Raw genomic sequence first — 11,317 nt, 5'->3', positions numbered from 1 at the left:
TGATTCACTCTCTGGTCTGTTTCTGCAGTAAAGACGGAGACACCTTCAACTGGTCAACAGAAACTCCCATTGGTTAAAATGAGCTTACATTACACTTCTAGGACACGCTACTCTCTCCATTCAAAATGAATATCTGGTGATGCTGAATCTGTAATTAAGTCTTTAAATATAGTATAACCCTGAATTTGTCTCTTTTTTATTTCCAGAAAAAAAAGATATTTGGGCCAATATAGTGATCTACAAGGACATGAGAATTATAGAGGTTCTAGTTGTCAATAAGATATGGGTGGCATATTTAAGAAAAAACCTGAATAAATGGTTAGAAAAACCTGTATGAATCAAATCAATGGAGAAACATATGCAAGGCATATGAAATTCACTTAATAGTTTCAGTATTATGTGAGTTATAATACATTATAATAAATGAAGGCTATAGCCTTTTTAGTCACCAGACCTCAACCCAGTTGAGCACCTCAAGTATGTGAGATTTTGGACCAAATATTTGAATATCTTTTCAATGAATAATATTCAATGATTTTCCCTTAAGTTTCTAACCCATCTGCATGTTTAACGTATTTATACAGTATGTGCATACATGCTTTGTGTATGTAGGGGGCTACTAGGAGCTACTAAATGCTAGTAGTGACTCAACATTTCTGTGGTGAAAGTCATGGCCAATAAGATATACATAATATGTCCTAAAATTAAGACCAGGGTTTATGAAAAACTGAAATTTCCTCTAAACAAAAGTTTCTATGAAATGCATGACAGTTACATAAATAAAAAAATTACCACACAAGCAATTAAAAGACAAACGATTCATGAAGTATTATATAGGCATAAAGTGGAGGCTGAGTATTTGGGCGGATGAGATTTTATATAATTTATCTCTACTTTAAAACTGCATAGCTTGGAAAGGCTTGGCTGCTCTAGCTACTTCTCACAGTGTTGTTATTTTACCGTGAGACGCTTAACAAAGCGACTGAACGAGACAGATAGGAAATCGCCAGCTTTGTCCTTTAAACTTAGCATTTACATAAAGTAAACAAATACTAAATGGATTATAACACTCTATAATATACCCGTAAGGACATGCCATGACATTTTAAATGTAAGCCTTTCGGTAAAGGCTCAAAAGCGCTAATTAATTTTCATACAGCAGCTAGTGATGATTTTCCCACCACCAACTTTTTGGTTAATAGCCGAACGCGCTAACCAATTGTGCAGTCAGTGAGACTCTGTCCGAAGTTGTGATATACAGCACAACAAGCTAACGAAGTACCGTAAATGAAAAGGTATTCCCGGGTCACGTCTTCCATACAGGTAACTTCTCTCCTGAGAGTGACTTTGTTATCGTTGCGATTAGTCTTTGTAACCATTTTAAAACAAATTACGGTAGACATTGTCTACGCAGCGAAGATGAAGAAAAAACTTGATAAACGGATCATAACGCGCTATAAAATAGTTGTAATGACATACAACAATACTTTAACCATCAACTTTGCATACAAGAACTATCGTTTCTGATGACTTTGCTCTCATTCATTCCCCCACACTGTAGCACCAGACTTCTTTAACCCTTACTACCTAACACTGTGTTACCTGGTTATTTAAGCAGAAAAGTGGACGTCCCTGGGTGGGCTCGAACCACCAACCTTTCGGTTAACAGCCGAACGCGCTAACCGATTGCGCCACAGAGACCGCGTTGTCCTGTCACAGAGGGGGCGTGGCTTCGATTTGCAATCCCCACCCACCTTCATCGCTGTTTACCTCTACCAGGGCAATACGGCAGAATTTAGAATCATGGCCTATTGAAGGAAAAGAGTTCTTTTAGAAATTTACAATGTTGCACAAAGTCAAGACGTGGTGAGATGTAGCACAACAAGCTAACCAAGTCCTGTAAATGGAATGGCGTTCGCCAGTCAAGTCTTTCACACAAGTAACAGTGACAATGTCATCACTTCCATTAGCCTTTATAACCATCTTAAAACAAACTACGGTAGCCATTGTCTATGCAGCAAAGATGAAGTAAAAAATTGATAAATGGACTATAAGGCGCTACAACATAGTTGTAATGACATACAACAATATTTTAACCATCAATCTTTGGGTTAGCAGACGAATGCGCAAATGAATTTGCATACAAGAACTACCCTTTCTGATGATTTTGCTCTCATTCATTCCCCCACACTGAGGCATCAGACTTCTTTAACCCTTACCACCTAACACCGTGTTAGCTGGTTATTTAAGCAGAAAAGTCAACGTCCCTGGGTGGGCTCGAACCACCAACCTTTCGGTTAACAGCCGAACGCGCTAACCGATTGCGCCACAGAGACTGCTTTGTCCTGTTTCAGAGGGGGCGTGGCTTCGATTTGCAATCCCCACCCATCTGCATGGCTGTTTACTTGTCGAAGGGCAATATCACAGAAATTTCAATAGTGGTATATTGAAGGAAAAGAGTTCTGTGAGAAATTTACAATGTAGCACAAAGTCAAGAGGTTTTGATTTGTGATACAACAAGCCAAGAAAACATCGTAAACAGAATGGCGTTCCCCATTGGCGTCTGCCACACGAGGGACTTCTCTTCTGACTGTGACCATCTCATCGAATTAGTCCTTGTAGTCATTTTTACACAAACCACGGTAGCCACTGTCTACGGAGTGAATATAAAGTAAACAATAAATAAATGGATTATAACACAGCTGGAAGGACATGCCATGAAATTTGAACCATCTACCATTCCGTAAACAGTCTAATGCATTAATGTATTTTCATACAACAGCTACTGATGATTATCGTCTCATTCATTCCATCACATTGTGATATTTTAGTAACAGCTTTCTCTAACCCTTAACTGGTTATGTAAACACAAGACGTCCCTGGGTGGGCTCGAACCACCAACCTTTCGGTTAACAGCCGAACGCGCTAACCGATTGCGCCACAGAGACTGCTTTGTCCTGTCTCAGAGGGGGTGTGGCTTCGATTTGCAATCCCCACCCACCTTCATCACTGTTTACTTGTTGAAGGGCAATATCACAGAAATTTAAATCGTGGTATATTGAAGGAAAATAGTTCTTTGAGAAATTTACAATGTAGCAGAAAGTCAAGAGGTTTTAATTCGTGGCACAACAAGCTAACAAAGCATTGTTAAGAGAATCGCGTTCCAGATTGGTGTCTGTCATACTATGAACTTCTCTACTGACTGTGACAATCTTATCGATGCGATTAGTCCTTGTAGCCATTCTTAAACAATCCATGGTAGCCATTGTCTATGGAGTGAATATGAAGTCAACAAGTAATAAATGGATTATAACAAGCTATATGATGTGGAAGGACATGCCATGACATTATAATCATCAACCTTTCCGTAAACAGCCTATGCAGTAATGTATTTTCATACAACAGCTACTGATGATTATCCTCTCATTTATTCCACCATAGCTACAGTTTTCTCTAAACCTTAACATGATGTTAGCTGGTTATGTAAACACAAGCTCCTACGTCCCTGGGTGAGCTCGAACCACCAACCTTTTGGGTTAACAGCTAAACACGCTAGCTGATTGCACCACAGAGACTGCGTTTTGTCAGAGGTTGTGATATGTAGCACAACAAGCTAATGAAGTATCGCTGTATTGCTGCAATTAGTCTTTGTTACCATGTCAAAACAAACTACGGTAGCCACTGTCAACACAGCGAAGATGAAGCAAAAATTGATAATTGGATTATAACACACTATCATATAGTTGTAATGACATACAACAATATTTTAACCATCAATACCTTTCAGTTAACAGATGAGGGCGCTAATGAATTTGCATAGAAGAACTATGCTTCTGATGATTTTGCTCTCATTCATTCCCCCACACTGTAGCACCAGATTTCTCTAACCTTATCATCTAATATCATACTACATGGTTATTTACTGTCAAAAGTCTACGTCCCTGGGTGGGCTCGAACCACCAACCTTTCGGTTAACAGCCGAACGCGCTAACCGATTGCGCCACAGAGACTGCTCTGTTCCGTTACAGAGGGGGTGTGGCTTCGATTTGCAATCCCCACCCACCTGCAGCGCTCTACCTGAAGAAGGGCAATATCGCAGAAATTTGAATCATGGTAAATGCTAAATTTAGTATTTATGTGAACTAAACTATTACTAAATGTGTTATAACGCAGTATAATTTTGTTGTACACATTGTTTTGTGTTTTTTTGAAGAGGCATAATCTCTAGTTATGTGAGCTGAAGTGCTGGGAGTTGACTCAATAGTTTCCATATTCTAGTTTCTAGCTTGTCCCTGAAAAACCTTCGTCCCTGGGTGGGCTCGAACCACCAACCTTTCGGTTAACAGCCGAACGCGCTAACCGATTGCGCCACAGAGACTATTACTCCCCTTTTGAAAGGGGGTGTGGTTTGGATCTGAACTCTATACCCACCTACTTTTTCCTGTTTACACAACTAATGAGTAAAGCTATATAGTATGGCAGAGAGAACAATATATGTGTATTTTTTTCCATTGATCTCTATATATATACAGATAATTAAGTTCACCAAAACTATACTTGATGCAGTCAAATATAACAGCCCTGCAATAAAGCCTACCTTGAAGGTTATAATGTGAGTATCTTCTTCAAACTGTTATAGAGATGTATTGATTCAACTTAATGGTCCTTTTGTGGTTCTGTCAAATTGTATACCATTATACTAATGCCCAGTGTTTGCTGTTTCCTGTTGCCCTGCATATCTTGTGTTCTGTCTTGAGAATTCTTGTTTTGTTGCTGTTGCTGTGTTTAGGGCGTCTTGTTGTCTTCATTCTGTGAATTTTATCATTTTATAGGTTACAAAGCCTCTTGCCAAAGGACTGAAAATTAGCCAGCTAGCTAACAGTGACAAATGAAATGAAATTCATGTCAGTATTGTAGTACTTGAGTCCAGGACTCAGTCTCAAGTCCAACTCGAGTCCTGACTTTCAGGACTTGTGACTCGACTTGGACTCGAGCACTGATGACTCGGACTTGGATTCAGACTCAAGCATTGACTGCATTCAAAATCCGAAGTTGGAGACGAGGACTCAACTTTTTAATTGATAGGCAGTCAATGCCACTTTGGATAAGAACTTAAGATGCAGAGCCTGTCATGCTTCACATATTCACTGCAGTTGGTCATAAAAGATGGTCTGAAAGACAGCAGTGGGCTGTCAAGCACCCTAGCAAAGTTATCCTGTGCAGCCAACCTCCTCCCCAGTAGCACCTCACTTAAAGACTGCTTTGAAGCGTGCTTTGGTGATGCAACAATTCCAATAGTGAATGCCACACAATGGAATTCCATTCTGGAACAGGTGAAGGCTTCTGTGCATGTGTAGACATGCAAAAGCTATCCAGTGTGTTGGAATCAGAGGGGCACAGAAGCGTTATCTTATCCCTGCAAGAGTATGCTCAGCTTGAAGAACTGATCAAAGCTCTTGATCCATTCTACCAACCTAACACAGGGTAAGAAAACTGTCACTATCAGTGTGATTGTGCCCTGTATCCTCACTCAGCGCTGTCACCTGCTGGAAATAAGACGAAAAGCCAGATACTGCGGGCCCCTGGTGAGAGCTCTGAAGAGCTTGTTGAAAACAAGGTTTACGGAGATCTTCATGCATTGTAGATACCAGGATGTGACCTATCTGAAGGAAGAGGCCTCACCACATTTCCTTTCACCAATGCCTACTTCATGGCATCCATGTTGGACGCAACATTTTGATTAACATTGGTTAAGTGATTAACTATTTGATTGTTGTGATGTTTATATCATTGAGTGTCTTATAGGCCAAGCCAATAATACATTTGTAATGAGTCTCTCCTGCCCCCTCTCATTTCAGAGTATATAAAGGCAGAGGGTGAAGAGCAAGCGGCATCAACACGACCAGGGGAAGGGGATGTTTCAGAGTCTCCTCCTGAGAAGCAGCTGAGATTGTTCTCCCACTATAAGAGGACTCCCTCCTCTGCTGAGAAGAAGCTGTCCAGGTTCAGTTGACTTTGGATCAGTGTTACACTACTATAAGTGGTGTCTACCATGCTGCCCCTGTGCTGCACTTGGTCACTCTTACCATGTTATGGTCAATCTGTGTGACATCCTATATTATTATCTGTGAGGACAGCTGTATACCATCACACACCAGGGTGAGTTACAACAATGATAAATCCTGGTTCACAGGTTCAGATGGCAAAGGTTGGAAAAGGAAGAGGAGTTCAAGAGTGGGGACAGGGATACGTTTAAAGAGGCGAAATACAAGTTTTGCAAGGCATTTAAAGATGATTGTACCGTGAGAAACTCCAACAACAGTTCTCAACTAATGACTCTGCTTCTGTCTGGAAAGACCTCAGAGGTCTATCAAGACCTCACACCACAAGAACAGTTTCACTATGAACATTTGCACATTCCTTTGTCAATATTTTGTACATTTCATTCCATTCTCTTCAATTTAATATTTAAATGTGTTAAATTAAGTGTGTTTTTACTACTACATACAATGCAATTCTTAATCAAGATGTACAGTACCAGTCAAAACTTAGGACACACTTTCTTATTCTAATGAATGTGAAGGTGTTTCCAAACTTTTGACTGGTGGTTTCTCTCTCACTGTGACCTCTGCCCTCCGCTCTGTGTTGAGCGGGAGGAGCTCAACACAACCCTCAGGCAAACACAGGAACAGATAAAGAGAGCAGAGGAGTGAAAGACAGGGACTGAAGACTGCACAAAACCATAAATTACACCAAACCATACTTTCCAATCTGGTTATCTTACTCTGGTGGGTACACAAAGTAAAGTGCATGTAAACACACTGATTATAATTATAATTCTGATTGAATCTTCACACCGAACATTGATATTATAAACCGTATTGTTATTGTTCTCTGTCATGTGGTCTCTGTGGCGCAATCGGTTAGCGCGTTCGGCTGTTAACCGAAAGGTTGGTGGTTCGAGCCCACCCAGGGACGACTTGTTTTTTTGTTTTGTTTTGTTTTTTTACCACTTCGATCTAAAACCTGATAGCTGACAAACCGCTGAAGCACTCACTGTGTAAACAATAGGGGAAAGGGGGGAGGGGAAAGACGGGCAGGAAGAGAACAGGAAATGCTATTTAATATTGGCTAAAAAATCTGATTTGTCAACAGATTGAACTATTTCTCATCCAAGCTTGGGATGTTCTTTAAAATATATAATTTACAGTAACATGGGCTGACATGTCAGCTTGAGCAACTGGCACTGATATTGTCTTTTAGGCAGAAACACAAAGCAAGTTTGGTTTCCTTCTTTTAGTTTTCAGCAAAACGGTTTCATTTTTGCCAAATGAAAGCATGTTTCATCAGCCAAAAAAGATACACAACCTAAGTGAAGTACATAGCGTTTTTAATATTAATGTATACTAGTTATGAAAAACTTCTCGTCCCTGGGTGGGCTCGAACCACCAACCTTTCGGTTAACAGCCGAACGCGCTAACCGATTGCGCCACAGAGACAAGGTCGCTGCATCCACCACTGTTCATACGTTTCGTAGTTGTGCAGTAGTGGGGGATGGGCTAAAATCCACGGGAAAGGTCTGCAGGCTTGTTTCAATGACAGATGGTGATGTGGGGGGAGGGGTGCCGCACATCCCAGCTGACTCGGTCTGTAGGGCATGAGACTCTTAATCTCAGGATTGTGGTTTTGAGCCCCACATTGGGCGTCTTTCTTTAATTAAATCCCACTGCATCTTCAGTCTGTTCAGAAACCCATCTGTGGCTTTGCTTCTTCTCACTGTGTCGGTCAATGTCTTCGGCATATCTTGAAAATGGTCGAACAGAGTGTATTTTTTGTAAATTTAAGTTTTGTTCTAACTTTACAACAATTTAGCTCTATTATATACATAAATTCACGAATTTCTATTTCATGTTTTTAACTATCATCAGAATTGCCACACCAGGTAGCCCAGAATGATTATACGTGAGCACTGTCTGACAGTCCACAGAAAAACAATAATGAATCCTTGCTGCTCTGTTAAAAAGGAGAGCGCCCAACGTGGGGCTCGAACCCACGACCCTGAGATTAAGAGTCTCATGCTCTACCGACTGAGCTAGCCGGGCTACTATGCTTAAAAATTAGAAAATAGGATCTAAAAATGTTGAACTGAACCCTGAAAATGAACCCTAACCCTTTACCATGGACTGACCACACACATTTGGATGCATATACGACGGCAAAGTTTATCCTCAATCTTTGACCTAAGGCTTTCTGATACCAAGTATACTTATCAGTACTTATCAGCATTAGCTAGCTCACTAGCTACTTCATATTCATTTGAACTAGGACTAACCTTTAAGTTTGTATCTCGGGTAATGCACTTAGCGAATGTTATAATACCACTTGGCCTTGTAAGTAGGTTGCTACTAAAGAGAGTTAATTAGTTAACTAGAGAAGCTAACAATAGGAGCTTACCTTGCAGCATTTTCCACACTACCAGCTTTAACCGCATCATACTGTGATCATATGCGCTTCCACCGTGGCTTTACAGCAGAGAATACACCGCGTTTTTACCTTGTAATGGAATCACTGTGGTTTGAAGTTTAGTTTCACTCAGATGTTCCAGTTTGTGCTTTTATCTAACATATATAATGTTACACGATGCCACACGAAACAACTTCCCCAGATCCTGCCTAACTCAAACAACTACCTCTTTTTTTTTTTAGTTTATTTGTCAGGGACGATGCAAAAAACATTGTAACGGGTTAAAATAACATGAAACAGATGTATTGCATATAGGATTTCTTACCAAGGCTAATTTGCGACCCCTGTCCCTGGTTAGGCTTTTCTACTTAAAATAGTCATAACATATCACTACCAGAAATACATTAAATAAATAAAGCTCATAGTAAATAGTGACATTCTCAATAACAACGGTATTTACATCACATAATCAATTTACATGTGTTGCATATGTGTGCGCATACGTATGTTCCCTAATTTATGGCAATGATGTATTATATAGATCAATGATCGCAGGTTTGGTTTTGTTTCAGCCAGTGTTTCACCTTTTCATTAAATGTTTTCAGATCAGCTGATACAGCCCAGCTGGACACTCACCTGTCTATCTGGACGGAAGCTATTTAAATGCTTAGTTGAGGCAATTGATATCCAGACACCAATACTCAGGCAATAGCCACTGGAGATAAAATTAACACAAAAAAACACTAAGAAAAAACACTGGTCTGTTCATTAAATCCATTTACTAATCTCCTCTTTCTATATCCCAAATAGCCCCCAAATATGTCCCCAAGAAAATCCAGGGGATGAGGGGAGTAATGAATAATACAGTATAATACAGAATAATGAAGTATACAACAGAACAAATCAAGAATTTATTTGCAATTTAAATAAATGCTGACAACTGACCCACTGGCAATGTCTGTACATTTGACATGGTCTTTCATCACCAGGTCCTGATGAGTAAGTGAGCACTGGTGTGTTTAATCACTCACTGCACACACTGAGGAGGGGGAGGGCCGTACCTCTGTTCTAGCAGGCAAAGAGAGAGCAGCTCAGGCAGGAGGGTGTTTACTGATCTCCTGGTGGACACGAGAATCATTAAGAAGGAGCTGAGAAGGAGTGTAGTGTGGTTAATGTTAGTATGTGTTGGTGTTTGTGGTTATTCTTCTCAAGGTAAAGAACCATTTACGTTAACAGCTAGTTCAGAAACTTGGCACTGCTGCATTGCCTTTTTTCACCCAATGAGAGCTGGCTGTAATGTCTTATTTTTACGTGTTTGTGTTTGTAGCCACTACTGGACCAGGTGGTGCTGCTACTTCATCATTGTCCCAATCCTCCTCCTCTTCCTACTCCTCATCATCTTCATCAACTAAGCCACCGTCTTCTTCAAGCAGTGGCCAAACCAGACAGAAGAGGAGTAAGTTTGAGACGACTTGTTGACTTGACGAATGTCTGGTTCCCTCAGTTCTGCTGGCTCATCCACTTCCTCCCTCCATTCCTCCAAAAAGTCATCTCCTTGTGATGTGCAAGACACAGCAGCTGGTCACAATGGTAGGGACCCTCTAGATACTGACATCTATCTTCCTCAACAAACACCGCCATCTCCCTTTAAGCCTTCCAAAAGCACATTCCACAGTCATGCATGCACGACTCAGTCTGTAACTGAAATGCCTGTACTCTCTGGTAGGATGTCCATTGTCAGGGTATCCCTTCATGAGCCAGCTCAAGAGAGGGTATGGGTCTCCCAAGAGCATGCTGGGCACCTCTACACCTCCAATTCCTTGAGTGTCCTAAATGGAAAAAGAAAAAAACAATCACCCTTTGAGTTAATAATTAGATTTCCCTACAGTAAATGCATAGGACAAGTACAAATGAATGAGCAGGCCATCTGTAGAACATTACAAGATTATACCTCACTGGTGGGAAAAGGTTGTCACTCTCCGCTAGATTGCAGAGTATGGAGTTTCATAGCACTCTTGCATTGTGCACACTGCCAGCCCATCCAATGCTGATGTTAGTGAATCTGTTGGTGGAAAGAAAAAGGAAACAGACTAGCTTCAATGATCCAGTTTGACTCCAATTAGTCAGGCAAAAAGGCTACGAACAGTCTAACATAACAGAAATACATAACCATTTATACATAATTTGACATATTACAAACACAATATACTTCAAAAGATGTACTGTATATTAACCATCAGGGAGATATGTGTGTGTGTGTGTGTGTGTGTGCGTGCGTTTGTGTGTTACTCACCGACAGAGGTGATCCACAACAGCTTGTGCAGCAACATGATGGAATGACTTCCTTTTCGTTGCTGGAGGGTGGAAGTGATGTGGATATAAGAGCCATCTACTGCTTCCCGGCATTGGGGGAACCCCAATCTTTCCTCGAAGCCATCCACAATATCCCGCGGTCTGTCCTCTCAAGGCAAACTAATGAATTGGTGTTGAAGTGTGTAGGGCTGTAGTCTCCTGGTTGACTAGTCAATTAGTTGGCCAATATGCTCTTGTCCGACCAAATTCTCATTGGTCGAATAATTGCCGTGTTACTTTCATAAGGAGAAAAGTGCTACACCAATAGCTTTCCAGGATTAATCCTTTATTTCCTGCAGCGTGAGGGACAGACTAACAAATTACCTGTGAAAAAGGGGATGTTCAAAACACCCCCATTGTTTTCACAAGTTTGAACTCACTGAACCTAATGGAGACTGCTAGGTTTAACTGTACTCAACATTTACTGAGCGTTTACTGAACGTACTGAATCAGTATTTCTTATAATTATAACAACAAGAACCCCCACCAGGACAAAAACAAT

General features: G+C 40.7%; 1 long non-coding RNA gene and 1 other non-coding gene across 2 annotated transcripts; both read right to left on the bottom strand.

Annotated features, from left to right (window-relative positions):
• Positions 1–8,029: 8,029 nt before the first annotated feature.
• Positions 8,030–8,102, bottom strand: trnak-cuu. Its single transcript has one exon. It is a non-coding gene; the product is annotated as a tRNA-Lys (tRNA).
• Positions 8,103–8,833: 731 nt separating this feature from the next.
• LOC122973754 lies at positions 8,834–11,073 on the bottom strand. The gene is made up of 3 exons (XR_006400123.1): positions 10,757–11,073; positions 10,415–10,525; positions 8,834–10,292 (listed from the first exon to the last, which is right to left on the bottom strand). It is a non-coding gene; the product is annotated as an uncharacterized LOC122973754 (long non-coding RNA).
• Positions 11,074–11,317: the final 244 nt, after the last annotated feature.

Source organism: Thunnus albacares, chromosome 22 (assembly GCF_914725855.1).
Source record: "Thunnus albacares chromosome 22, fThuAlb1.1, whole genome shotgun sequence".
NCBI classification, from domain to species: domain Eukaryota; kingdom Metazoa; phylum Chordata; class Actinopteri; order Scombriformes; family Scombridae; genus Thunnus; species Thunnus albacares.
Note: the sequence above shows the minus strand (reverse complement) of the source record. Positions and strands in the feature narration are given on the sequence as shown.